A 13,979-nucleotide genomic window follows, 5' to 3' on the forward strand; every position below is an offset into this window, starting at 1 on the left:
TCCTATTCTCAAGCTAAGATAGCCTCTCATTTTTCTATCTTTTTTTGCATTTTTGCTGTTAAAGAGTATAGGAGAAAGTCAGCTATGTGGTGTGAAACTCACAAATCATGAAGAGAACCGTTCACAACGATGATTGCGTATATATATGATGTACATAAATCGTAAGGCATGTATGGTGTGGTTGGTGAAATTATTTATAGTAGTCGATTTTATGAGATGTTTTTTACATAACGTAACCAATGATGCCTTCTCTTTTAAGTTTAGTCAAGACTGCTCATCTAGTTCTCTCTTGGTTCATTAATGTACTTTGACAAGCGCCCCGCCAAGAGAGCTTGCACCACAGATGGGAATGGAGGTATATTCCGCGCAGAGCTTGAGAAGAGAGGTGAAGATGCAGTGGAAGATATGCGGGTGAGCACGCCTGGCAGGTCAGAGTGCACGGACGCAACATGCCAGCTGGCGGGAATGGGGAGGCCGAGAAAATTATCCCACCCACCTACACACTTTACATATATGAAAATATGTGCATATTTAAACTGTGGTATACACTAAACAAAGGAATCACACTAGTAAAACATAAACACGTCTGGACTCGACGCAGAAGATTTTTTATAAGAAGCACCATGCTTCATTACAATGTAGTAGAAGATATATTTCAACCATCTCATACTTCGACCTCACAACTTCACAAGAGCTCTATTATTCTGATTTTACCTTTTTTTAGAAGTTAAAATTATAGAAAGAATCATTTACAGAACTAACATTTGGACAATTTAGCGTCCTGAATGCAGGAGAGAACATGCTAGGGTCTCTGAAATACAAAAAGGAGGAGCTATACTCAGTTGGTAAGCCTATGGAAGAAGTTTTTGGTTACAGTAGACTTGGCATGGTTCAAAATAGCACAAGGAATTAAGGTGAGAGATACTCTGTATTTAACAGTATAGCAAGTACATGCTTATGCCGAAAACTTGTACTAATTGTAAAAATATTGTCGGTCGACCTTGAAGGATGTAATGACACTTTCTGCTTACCAAAAACCTCAGAAGTCATTCATGTGCTAAAATGAGCGTCAGCCAACATATTTCTAAACAATGCCGAATACCAGAAGTTCCTTTTCAAAAAATTCGGGGTGTCAACAATAGATGAGGAAAGTGCAGCTGTGGTGATGGTGGGTTTCATATCTAATCTCTCATAGTATTTGCTTACACATCTGCCAACATTTGCGCTGCAGCATTTCGGTTCAATCATAAAATTTAATATATCACCACAATTAAGAGAACTTGCTAACGATTCCAACAGACAACTGTGTCTCCTGGCATACCTGTCATTGTGTTCCGTGGACTATCTGATCTAGCTGGAGTAGAGCCAACAAGGTAATCAATAAGCCTGATGAACCTCGCATCTATTAATACACTCAAAGTGGTAGTGGAGTTCATCTCTACAATTAGCAGGCAAAAGTCAATGCCATCAGCAGCAAGTTCTAATATCTGAACCCAAAAAAGATGCCATGTCCATCGATCACATCTGAAAGAAAAAAGTAGTTGGAACTAAATTAAGAGTGAGAAGGGACCCTTAGATTTAAAGTACACCAGCTTTCCAATAGAAGAATTAAGTGTTCAATGTATACTCAATTATAAACATGCCTATGTCGATCCATTTTATTTTGAGATATTCCAGGAACAAACTGGGGCATGAAAGCATCATACAGAAAAACACGGAATGTTGTTACAGCCCTTCATTTCCATTACAGAATACAAGATGTTGTTACATACTCATCTCACAATTCTCAAATACAGAAAATGGTAAAACAAAGGTGCTTTATTCAGTTATGAACAGTTTGATCTCATCATGTGCACTACCTAATCCCAAACGAGAATAAAATAGCAGTATTTTCTATGGCGAATAGTTTCCATGTGCACTACTTTAAGGTAGAAACATCACAATCTTTAAATGTGTTACAATACCATAGTAAATGGACTCAGATCTATAGTACTCACAAGAGATGTGTGGTAGTACTTCACAATCTTAAACATGGAGTATCGATACAAAAATAAGCTGCTACACCTGTAACAAAGTGTGATACAAGCGCATTCAGACTTCATCAGCGGCTTAAAAGTCTGATCATCAAGAATAGATGTGTGTCGTTGATAAAACTCAGTAACTACCTTAATATATGTTCCAATTAGTGAAGTTCACCTGATAGTGTGGTAGTCTAATCTTATTATCTTATTTGTATATTCACTGTGTGAAGTTGTATCATCTCGAAATCCATATTCGGACTGCTTTCAACACTCACTACCAAAAAAAGACACATCCGTGACATTTTGGGCTGAACGAAATTTTTTCTGTCATGCTTATGACACTTCCATGACGATAATTGTGAAAAAACCCGGTATCATCATAGATGTGGTGGGCTCCTACTTCTATGACAAAAAATCATGACAGAAAATGGGCTTTTCGTCCTGGGCGGGCTGGAGACGCAGCTGCATAACATTCTTTGGGCCGTCCTTGACGGAAAAACCCGTGGTAGAAGCGAGGGCGAGGAAAATATCGGGGAGTTCCCGGTTACGGTGGGTGGTTGGGGGCCGAGCAATGCGTGTTTCTCTCATACACTTACGCGAGTGGGTGCGAGGCGTTGGTCTTTAATTGAACCCGAGCTAGGCGTTTGCCTACTGAACCCGAGCGATTGCACTGTAGGCTACGTGTTACTGAACCCGAGCGATCGATTGATGGCTGTTAACTTAACCCGATCGAGCGATTCCTTCGCTACTGCTGCTAACTGAAGCCGATCGAACCTGTTGCCTCTTGATGAATAGTGAGCGTTGTTGGGGGTTTGGATGAACAATTCCCGGTGGGGGTTGGATGAACAGGAACCCGTGGTAGTAGAGGCCGTTGCCGCTGGATGAACAGTACCCCGTTCGATCGAGCCGGTGGAGGGCTTGATGAACAGGACCCCGTGGAGGGCTGGATGAACAGGACGACCCCGTGGAGGGCTGGTTGAACAGTAGTCGGTGGAGGGATGGATGAACAGTAGCCCGTGGAGGGGTGGTTGAACAGGACCCCGTGGAGAGGGCTAGTTGAACAGTAACCGGTGGAGGAGCGTGATACGTCTCCAACGTATCTATAATTTTTTATTGTTCCATGCTATATTATATTCTGTTTTGGATGTTTAATGGGCTTTATTATACACTTCTACATTATTTTTGGGACTAACCTATTAACCGGAGGCCCAGCCCAGAATTGCTTGCTGTTTTTTGCCTATTTCAGAGTTTTGCAGAAAAAGAATATCAAACGGAGTCCAAACGAACGTGACCCGGGGGACTTAGACCCTACGTCAAGACATCAACCAGGAGGGCACGAGGTAGGGGGCGCGCCTACCCCCCCCCCCCCCCCCCCCCCCGCCCGCCCAGGCGCGCCCTCCATCCTCGTGGGCCCCACGTTGCTCCACCGACATACTTCTTCCTCCTGTATATACCTACGTACCCCCAAACTACCAGATACTGAGCCAAAATCCTAATTCCACCGCCGCAACCTTCTATACCCGTGAGATCCCATCTTGGGGCCTTTTCCGGAGCTCCGCCGGAGAGGGCGTCGATCACGGAGGGCTTCAACATCAACACTGTCGCCTCTCCGATGATGTGTGAGTAGTTTACTTCAGACCTTCGGGTCCATAGTTATTAGCTAGATGGCTTCTTCTTTCTTTTTGGATCTCAATACAATGTTCTCCCCCTCTCTTGTGGAGATCTATTCGATGTAATCTTCTTTGCAGTGTGTTTGTTGAGACCGATGAATTGTGGGTTTATGATCAAGTTTATCTATGAACAATATTTGAATCTTCTCTGAATTCTTTTATGTATGATTGGTTATCTTTGCAAGTCTCTTCTAATTATCAGTTTGGTGTGGCCTACTAGATTGATCTTTCTTGCAATGGGAGAAGTGCTTAGCTTTGGGTTCAATCTTGCGGTGTCCTTTCCGAGTGACAGTAGGGGCAGCAAGGCATGTATTGTATTGTTGCCATCGAGGATAACAAGATGGGGTTTATATCATATTGCATGAGTTTATCCCTCTACATCATGTCATCTTACTTAAAGCGTTACTCTGTTCTTTTGAACTTAATACTCTAGTTGCATGCTAGATAGCGGTCGATGTGTGGAGTAATATTAGTAGATGCAGGCAGGAGTCGGTCTACTTGTCGCGGACGTGATGCCTATATACATGATCATACCTAGATATTCTCATAACTATGCTCAATTCTATCAATTGCTCAACAGTAATTTGTTCACCCACCGTAATACTTATGCTCTCGAGAGAAGCCACTAGTGAAACATATGGCCCCGGGGTCTATCTTCCATCATATTAATCTTCCAACACTTAGCTATTTTTATTGCCTTTTATTTTACTTTGCATCTTGATCATAAAAATACCAAAAATATTATCTTATCATATCTATCAGATCTCACTCTCGTAAGTGACCGCCAAGGGATTGACAACCCCTTTATTGCGTTGGTTGCGAGGATTTATTTGTTTGTGTAGGTGCGAGGGACTCGTGCGTGGCCTCCTACTGGATTGATACCTTGGTTCTCAAAAACTGAGGGAAATACTTACGCTGCTTTAGTGCATCACCCTTTCCTTTTCAAGGGAAAACCAACAAAGTGCTCAAGTGGTAGCAAGAAGGATTTCTGGCGCCGTTGCCGGGGACTCTACGCAAAAGTCAACATACCAATTACCCATCACAAACCCTTATCATCCGCATTACATTATTTGCCATTTGCCTCTCGTTTTCCTCTCCCCCACTTCACCCTTGTCGTTTTATTCGCCCTCTCTTTTCCGTTCGCCTCTTTGCTTGCTTGTCGTTATGGCTAGTCCTTTATCTACTCCTCTGTCCCCGGAGTTTGAAGTCCTTCACTTCAAACAAAAGCAAGGAGAAAATTTAAAAGATGCTTGGTATAGATTGATAGAATCTTATCACGGCTGCACTATAGAGGGAGATTTCAAGGTCTTACTTCGTAATTTTTATGTTGGGCTAACCTTATCCCATAGACAACTCCTTGATTTTGCCGCCAAGGGGAATTTTATTGAAATTGATCCTAGTTTTGCTTATGAAATTATAGAGGGGATAGTAGGAGTACTTCCCCCACCAAAGGGATTAACTCTCACTCATGAGGGAACCCAAATCTTAGAAAAATTAGGCGAATTGCAAAAATGTCTTGAACCCCTTAAAAATGTTGGAGGGAACCTCAATCGTATGAATACTTTGATTACACTTTGCAATAAACGGCTGGATGCCCTAGATCTAAGAATCTCTGAGTATGAAGGGAAACATAAGGAACCTCCCGGATTCGAGCATAACTCCATTAAAAAGATAAATACCAAAGATGGCAATACCTAGATCTTGCTTTTATGCCTAGCTAGGGGCGTTAAACGATAGCGCTTGTTGGGAGGCAACCCAATTTTATTTTTATTTTTTTGCTTTTTGCTTCTGTTTAGAAATAAATATTTGATCTAGCCTCTGTTTATATGTGTTTTTATGTTTTAATTAGTGTTTGTGCCAAGTTTAACCTATAGGATCTTCTTGGATGATAGTTATTTGATCTTGCTGAAAATTCCAGAAACTTTCTGTTCACGAAAATAATTATTAAAAATCACCAGAACGTGATAAAATATTGATTCCAATTGCTTCTGATCAATAAACAAATTGTCTAGGTCGTCCCATTTTGGCTGAATTTTTGGAGTTCCATAAGTTTGCGTTAGTTACAGATTACTACAGACTGTTCTGTTTTTCGTGTGTTGTTTGCTTATTTTGATGAATCTATGGCTAGTAAAATAGTTTATAAACCATAGAGAAGTTGGAATACAGTAGGTTTAACACCAATATAAATAAAGAATTAGTTCATTACAGTACCTTGAAGTGGTGTTTTGTTTTCTTTCGCTGACGGAGCTCACGAGATTTTCTGCTAAGTTTTGTGTTGTGAAGTTTTCATGTTTTGGGTGAAAGATTTGATGGATTATGGAACAAGGAGTGGCAAGAGCCTAATCTTGGGGATGCCCATGGCACCCCAAGATAATCTAAGGACACCTAAAAGCCAAAGCTTGGGGATGCCCCGGAAGGCATCCCCTCTTTCGTCTACTTTCATTGGTAACTTTACTTGGAGCTATATTTTTATTCACCACATGATATGTGTTTTGCTTGGAGCGTCTTGTATTATTTGAGTATTTATTTGTTAGTTTGCCACAATCATCCTTGCTGTACACACCTTTTGAGAGAGTCACACTTGATTCGGAAATTGTTAGAATACTCTATGTGCTTCACTTATATCTTTTGAGCTATATAGTTTTCCTCTAGTGCTTCACTTATATCTTTTAGAGCACGGTGGTGGATTTGTTTTATAGAAACTATTGATCTCTCACGCTTCACTTATATTATTTTGAGAGTCTTAAAATAACATGGCAATTTGCTTTGATTAATATCATGAGAAATTTGATGCTTGATAATTGATTTGAGATATAAAGGTGGTAATATCATAGTTGTGCTAGTTGAGTAATTGTGGAATTCAAAAATACATGTGTTGGAGTTTGTGATTCCCGTAGCATGCACGTATGGTGAACTGTTATGTAACAAAGTCGGAGCATGAGGTATTTATTGGTTGTCATCCTTTGTGTGGCGGTCGGGATCGCGTGATGGTTAACTCCTACCAACCCTTCCCCTAGGAGCATGCGTAGTAGTACTTTGCTTCGAGGGCTAATAAATTTTTGCAATAAGTATACGAGTTCTTTATGACTAATGTGAGTCCATGGATTATACGCACACTTACCTTTCCATAATTTTCTAGCATCTTCGGTACCGTGCATTGCCCTTTCTCACCTTGAGAGTTGGTGCAAACTTCGCCGGTGCATCCAAACCCCGTGATATGATACGCTCTATCACACATAAACCTCCTTATATCTTTCTCAAAACATCCACCATATCTATCTATTATGGCATTTCCATAGCCATTCCGAGATATATTGCCATGCAACTTTCCATCGTTTCGTTTATCATGACACGCTCCATCATTGTCATATTGCTTTGCATGATCACATAGTTGACATTGTATTTGTGGCAAAGCCACCATTCATAATTCTTTCATACATGTCACTCTTGATTCATTGCATATCCCGGTACACCGCCGGAGGCATTCACATAGAGTCATATTTTGTTCTAAGTATTGAGTTGTAATTCATGAGTTGTAAGTAAATAAAAGTGTGATGATCATCATTATTAGAGCATTGTCCCAAGTGAGGAAAGGATGATGGAGACTATGATTCCCCCACAAGTCGGTATGAGACTCCGGACTAAATAAAATAATAAAAAAGAGGACATAAAAAAAGGGGAAAAGGCCCCCAAAAAATGAGAGAAAAAGAGAGAAGGGGCAATGTTACTATCCTTTTACCACACTTGTGCTTCAAAGTAGCACCGTGATCTTCATAACAGAGAGTCTCTCATTTTGTCACTTTCATATACTAGTGGGAAATTTCATTATAGAACTTGGCTTGTATATTCCAATGATGGGCTTCCTCAAATGCCCGAGGTCTTCGTGAGCAAGCAAGTTGGATGCACACCCACTTAGTTTCTTTTGTTTGAGCTTTCATACACTTATAGCTCTAGTGCATCCGTTGCATGGCAATCCCTACTCCTTGCATTAACATCAATTGATGGGCATCTCCATAGCTCGTTGATTAGCCTCGTTGATGTGAGACTTTCTCTTTTTTTGTCTTCCCACATAACCCATATCATTATACCTTATTCCACCATAGTGCTATATCCATGGCTTGCGCTCATGTATTGCGTAAAAGTTAAAAAGGCTGAAGCGCGTTAAAAAGTATGAACCGTTTGCTTGGCTAAAACCGGGGTTGTACATGATATGAATATTTTGTGTGGGGAAGATGGAGCATAGCCAGACTATATGATTTTGTAGGGATAACTTGCTTTGGCTATGTTATTTTGATAAGACATAATTGCTTGGTTAGCATGCTTGAAGTATTATTGTTTTTATGTCAACATTAAACTTTTATCTTGAATCATATCAAATCTGAACATTCGTGCCACAATAAGAAGAATTACATTGAAATTATGCTAAGTAACATTCCACATTAAAAATTCTGTTTTTATCATTTACCTACTCGAGGACGAGCAGGAATTAAGCTTGGGGATGCTTGATACGTCTCCAACGTATCTATAATTTTTTATTGTTCCATACTATATTATATTCTGTTTTGGATGTTTAATGGGCTTTATTATACACTTTTATATTATTTTTGGGACTAACCTATTAACCGGAGGCCCAGCCCAGAATTGATATTTTTGCCTATTTCAGAGTTTCGCGGAAAAGAATATCAAACGGAGTCCAAACGGGATGAAACCTTCGGGAACGTGATTTCGGAACGAACGTGATCCAGAGGACTTGGACCCTACGTCAAGACATCAACCAGGAGGGCACGAGGTAGGGGGCGCGCCTACCCCCCCCCCCCCCCAGACGCGCCATCCACCCTCGTGTGCCCCACGTTGCTCCACCGACGTACTTCTTCCTCCTATATATAACTACGTACCCCCAAACTACCAGATACGGAGCCAAAAACCTAATTCCACCGCCGCAACCTTCTGTACCCGTGAGATCCCATCTTGGGGCCTTTTTCGGAGCTCCGCCGGAGAGGGCATCGATCACGGAGGGCTTCTACATCAACACCATAGCCTCTCCGATGTTGTGTGAGTAGTTTACTTCAGACCTTCGGGTCCATAGTTATTAGCTACATGGCTACTTCTCTCTTTTTGGATCTCAATACAATATTCTCCCCCTCTCTTGTGGAGATCTATTCGATGTAATCTTCTTTTGCGGTGTGTTTGTTGAGACCGATGAATTGTGGGTTTATGATCAAGTTTATCTATGAACTATATTTGAATCTTCTCTGAATTCTTTTATGTATGATTGGTTATCTTTGCAAGTCTCTTTGAATTATCAGTTTGGTTTGGCCTACTAGATTGATCTTGCTTGCAATGGGAGAAGTGCTTAGCTTTGGGTTCAATCTTGCGGTGTCCTTTCCCAGTGACAGTAGGGCAGCAAGGCACGTATTGTATTGTTGCCGTCGAGGATAACAAGATGGGGTTTATATCATATTGCATGAGTTTATCCCTCTACATCATGTCATCTTACTTAAAGCGTTACTCTGTTTCGCGGTACGCCACACCCCTCCCGATCAACAGGACCCCGTTTTAACCGTAGGAGGTCCAAGAGAAGTCCGTGTCCTACGTTTTGCGGTATGCCAGACCCTTCCCAATGAACAGGATCCCGTTTCGACCGTGGCCAGTAGAAAACAAGGTTGTTTCCTTCGTTCTGCGGTACGCCGGGCCTCGTTTCCATCGGCTGTTCCGTCCAAGCCGGTTGGCTCCCAATGAACAGCACGCGTTCTGTTGCCTCCCGATGAACACGATGCATTCCGTTGCCTCCCCATGAACACGACGATGACGTAGTTTCTCCGTTCTGACCCAGCCATTTACACGAGCCCTGGCCGTACGTATGCGCGAGTAGGCGTTCGAGACCCCGCCTGTATGTACATACGTGGCGTATTTTTGGCGTGTGGGTGTATGTACGTGTACACGGTTTAGACGGGACAGCCTGAACTGCTACGTGGGGGGCTCTACTATGACATGTGCCGCTACTTACTCGGCCACGGTTCATACTTGCAGAGAGACCGATCGACGAGCGACAAGACAGACAACGGTACATACGCTTCGACCGGGTGGGTCCCAGCTGTCAGGGAGGATAAGGACGCACTTCTTTTGCGTGCGAAGATATAGCTGCTGGGTCGCAGCTGTCAGGGGGATATTTTTTTACCCATAATAAGGACGCACTTCCTTGCGTGCAAAGATGTAGCTGGTGGGTCCCAGCAATCAGGGGGAGAAAACATTATTTTTTAGGGTAAAAAGGATGCAGTTGCATGCATGCGTCCATGGGCGTGGTGCGTCCCCACTGTCAGCCTCTCACGTACAGTCATCTTCCGATGACTCTCGTTTGTTGACCATGTTGACCACACCGTGCCGAGCGCACGAAGGCCGGTTGACGACGGCGAGGCCCCAGACTGGAACGTCCCGGAGATGGGAAAGACGCGGCAGTGGAGTCGCAGTTGGAGAGGAGTGGGAAACTTGACTGGTTCGGGTGCGGGGTGGGCCTACACTTGGCAGAGAATAACAGGAGGTGCGGAGTGGAGGGATGGCCTGGCCATCGGCGGGGTAGCGTTTCGCTGCAAGGCGCGCAAAACAACGCCGCTGGACGCCGGAGGCTGGAGCAGGCGGTCCCGGCAGCGCTGGGGGAAGAAGACGAGAGATTGAACAAGAATGCCGGCCGTTGGATGTAAATCCAATGCCTTGCTTAGCTTCGACCTACTGGCCCACATGTCAGCCAGTCCATTTGTTTTTTTAGTCCATTTGGTGGGCTGGGTGAAACAATGATGTAGCATCTATGCAGCCCGTTTATATATATGGTAGACTTTAAAGTCCATTTGCATTTTTCTCGAAATTCGCGGACTTGCTGGGCTGGGTGAAAATATCATGTTGGGCTGGACGGAGAAATGTTATAAAAACATAAACACATGATTGCACGTCTATTACTGCATTGGTTAGTAAAATTTGTGCAAGCTTATGTACGCAATCACTAGGAGTTAATTTGCCAAGTTATATATAAACAATTATTATTATTATTTTATAAGAACTTTCAATTTACGAAATAAAATATCATTTTAATTTGACGAGTTAAAAGGACGTGGGGTATTATTATTTTTTAGGCTAGACGTGGGACAGTTGAGTTGGTTATAGGGAAAAGTACCGGGAGAAAACTCAGTTTACATCGAAAAAGTAAGTGGGAGAAAATTCAGATATAAGATTAATGAAAACAAAAAATAAAGAAAGTGAGAAGGTCTATAAAATAGTTGGACGAACAACAGGTTTAACGGAAACTTATGTTGTTTCTATTGGATATACTAGCACAAATGCTCGTGCATTGCAACAGGAGAACTAAACCTTTGCATGACAATGCATGGTCAGACGGAGTCTCCCGATTGATGTGGCATTGCCAAGCTCCCATTGTGGCCGCCGTAGATGCTAGTGCAGCTGGGTATCCTTCATAGTTTTAAATAGCACGTTAAGCCTCTTAGCGACGGACCACTTCGAAAAACTAAAGCGTGCTATAGCGCTTTATTTAAAAAATTTGTTCATGTATTTGGACCAAAATTTCTTAGCGCAAGGCATCCTCTAAACGATATAGTGTGCAGGCAGATGCTGTGTGGTAGCTGCGCCGTCGCGAAAGTCCATGCTAGACGATTGAGCACGGACTGCTAGCTTTGCCGTAACATGATGTGTCAAACAATTTATTTTCTCTGAGCGTGATCTTGCTGATCGACATGGACGCGCTTGAGCTGACAACATGGCCTTCAGCCCAGCAGCAGGTTAGGGTTGCAACGGTTTCAGAGACACTATTTCATCTCTATCCGCTGCCACTCCTTGAGTCTTGTCCTCCATTTATCTTTTTTGCATTGTGCTCTTTTTCTGTGACGCTGCAAGCTGAAGAGCTGCTCGGGGAGGTTGGCACCGGAGACGCATTGCAGCTGAACCCGTTGCTACAAGGGAGCTCGTCGTCCATGAATGGCGTTGCAGCGTCTCGAAGGTAGGGTGGCGGCAAGACTTACGTCGATCTAGGGTTTCGGGCTCGATGCACGTACGGGTTGTTCGAGTTAAAGTGCATCGATGCATGTGTAGGCGCCTCGGCTCAAACCAGTTGTACATAAGGACTCATGGTCCGGACTGGATTGTGCAACGTATGGTTTTCTATCTCGATGCATGCATATGTGGATTTTTTTTAGGGGATGCATGCATATGTGGATATGCGGGCTCCCAAAACCACGAACCAGGCAGAATCTTCTAAGCCCACTAAAATTACAACCTGAAGACCACGTACACGCTGTGTTCGCACGTAGTTCAGCTTCCGTACGCTTTGACATACCAAAAAAGCCTATATAAAAAGACGGACGGAAATTTGGGCTATATAAAAATATTACTATGGACCAAACCAAACCAAGAATATCTATTCCCTTTAATAGTAGGTATAGATATGTAATAAAATAAGATATAAATATAGGTTCAGTTTTGTATTCTTATAGAAAAATAGAACTGAGCTGTGCGTCGTCTTGAAAAACAAACATAACTTGGGCTACTGATATTATATACAAGCTAGGTTGGGAGGCCCAGAGGCCGCTTGATACCTGCTGGATCCAAAAAATGTTGAAACATGTCATGAGCTGCCCATGTTAAACAACAAAACCTAGGCCATGGACCTAGTGGGCCCAGGACTATCAGCCTCTCAACGAACAGTTGTCTCCCGATTCCTTTTGTTTTGCTGACCATGTTGGGAACGACAGACGGTGGCGCCGCGGCGAGAACCAAGGCGGAGGACGACGTCGAGACCTCGGACCGAACGAACCGGAGCAGGGGAAGACACAGGCGGAGGGGAGTACGAGGGTTGACTTGTTCAGGTGCAGGTGGGCCGGTGGAGCTGCCGCCGCCGGACAATATGTGGGAGTAGAGGGATGGCCTGGCCAACGCCATAGGCTATGATGGCCAGCCGCTGTATAGGAAGAGGACAAAAGATTGAACAAAATAAAGAAATACAAATGGATAGGTGGTTGGTCCCATATGTCTGTGTACGAGACTTGCTGGGTCCACCTGAGAAGGGGAATATGTTGGGAGGGAGGAATGAGATTCAAAGCACGGCAGCCGAGTGAACTAGTTACATACATAAGCAAATAGCCACTAAAATATCAAACAGGTTAATGGGTTCTTAAAAGAAATATTTCGGACAAAACAGATAATTACGACACATAGGCTAATGCATGAAACACTCAGATGATAAAGGTGCTTATAAACAGATAAAGTACAACATCTAGACCTTCCTGGCATATTTGATCATGACGTTGCGGCTGTCCGTGTACTCGTCGGTTATGGGAAGCAGACACGCCATCATGTCCAAGATCCGCCTGTACATGTCGTAGCATGCGTATGCGTCCTTGGCCGCGTAGGTTATGTAGGCTAGATTCAGAGGTACCTCCCACGTGTTCAGGTCCTTGGTATCGTTGTCTTCTTTTATATTGGCGTATCAGGGGTCGATGATGGTCTCAGCGAGGTCAACCACGGAGTCCTTCTCCTGCCTGATGCCGATGATCTTGTATTGCTTCTAGATGTCGACAAGCTTGTTGCACCGGATGGCCGAATAGTTGTGTTCTTCCTTCTCTCCATCGTAGCGAAGGTGCAGTCGGCGCTGCCGATGAAATGGGCGAATGCTCCAGGACTTCTGATGGCCCTACAGCAGTGGTAGATGAGAACCTCGTCCCGCACACATACCTGGGCAACGGCGATCCGCTGATCCCTGCCAGGAGACGAATGGATGGGCACAAGGTCTAGTCCTGCGACCTTGTGCTTTCTCGTCCTGTAGGTATTGCTTGAACTCGGCGAGGCAGAGCTCACCGAGTCCGGATCGTTGGTGTACATCACATTCAACTTGGTGTAGCCATAGGACTGAACGGCGAACTCAAAGGTGAACTCCTTGCTGAAGTCCATATCCAGCAGGCCCACCCCTCGGATCGCCATTGGAGTCTCTTCAAGTGAACTAGTGGGTAGGCGGCGAGAGCAGTTCGTTTTTCAGCTCTTGGGGAACGGGATTCAATAGTAAACTGAGTGTGTACAGGCGACAACAGTTACTACCCCTCCCTCGCCCGTTGCACGCCCGGCAGAAGATGCACCCTCGGCGCATTCAAACGCCTCCATTAAGAAACCTACCCCGGCCACACGTCGGTTCACGAGCGGGTCTGTATTGGTACTGTAATAACAAGAGTTAGTGGTCACTTTACTTAAATTTAATTAGCTTTAATAGAAATTTATGCTTAAAACAAGCAATGCA

At 43.6% G+C, this 13,979-nt stretch overlaps 1 pseudogene; it reads left to right on the plus strand.

The window, feature by feature from the left end:
* Positions 1-300: 300 nt before the first annotated feature.
* On the plus strand, positions 301-1,491 carry LOC123170923 (bark storage protein B-like; annotated as a pseudogene).
* The last annotated feature ends 12,488 nt before the right edge of the window (positions 1,492-13,979 follow it).

The sequence above is a fragment of the Triticum aestivum genome, chromosome 7D (genome assembly GCF_018294505.1).
Source record: "Triticum aestivum cultivar Chinese Spring chromosome 7D, IWGSC CS RefSeq v2.1, whole genome shotgun sequence".
Lineage (NCBI taxonomy): Eukaryota > Viridiplantae > Streptophyta > Magnoliopsida > Poales > Poaceae > Triticum > Triticum aestivum.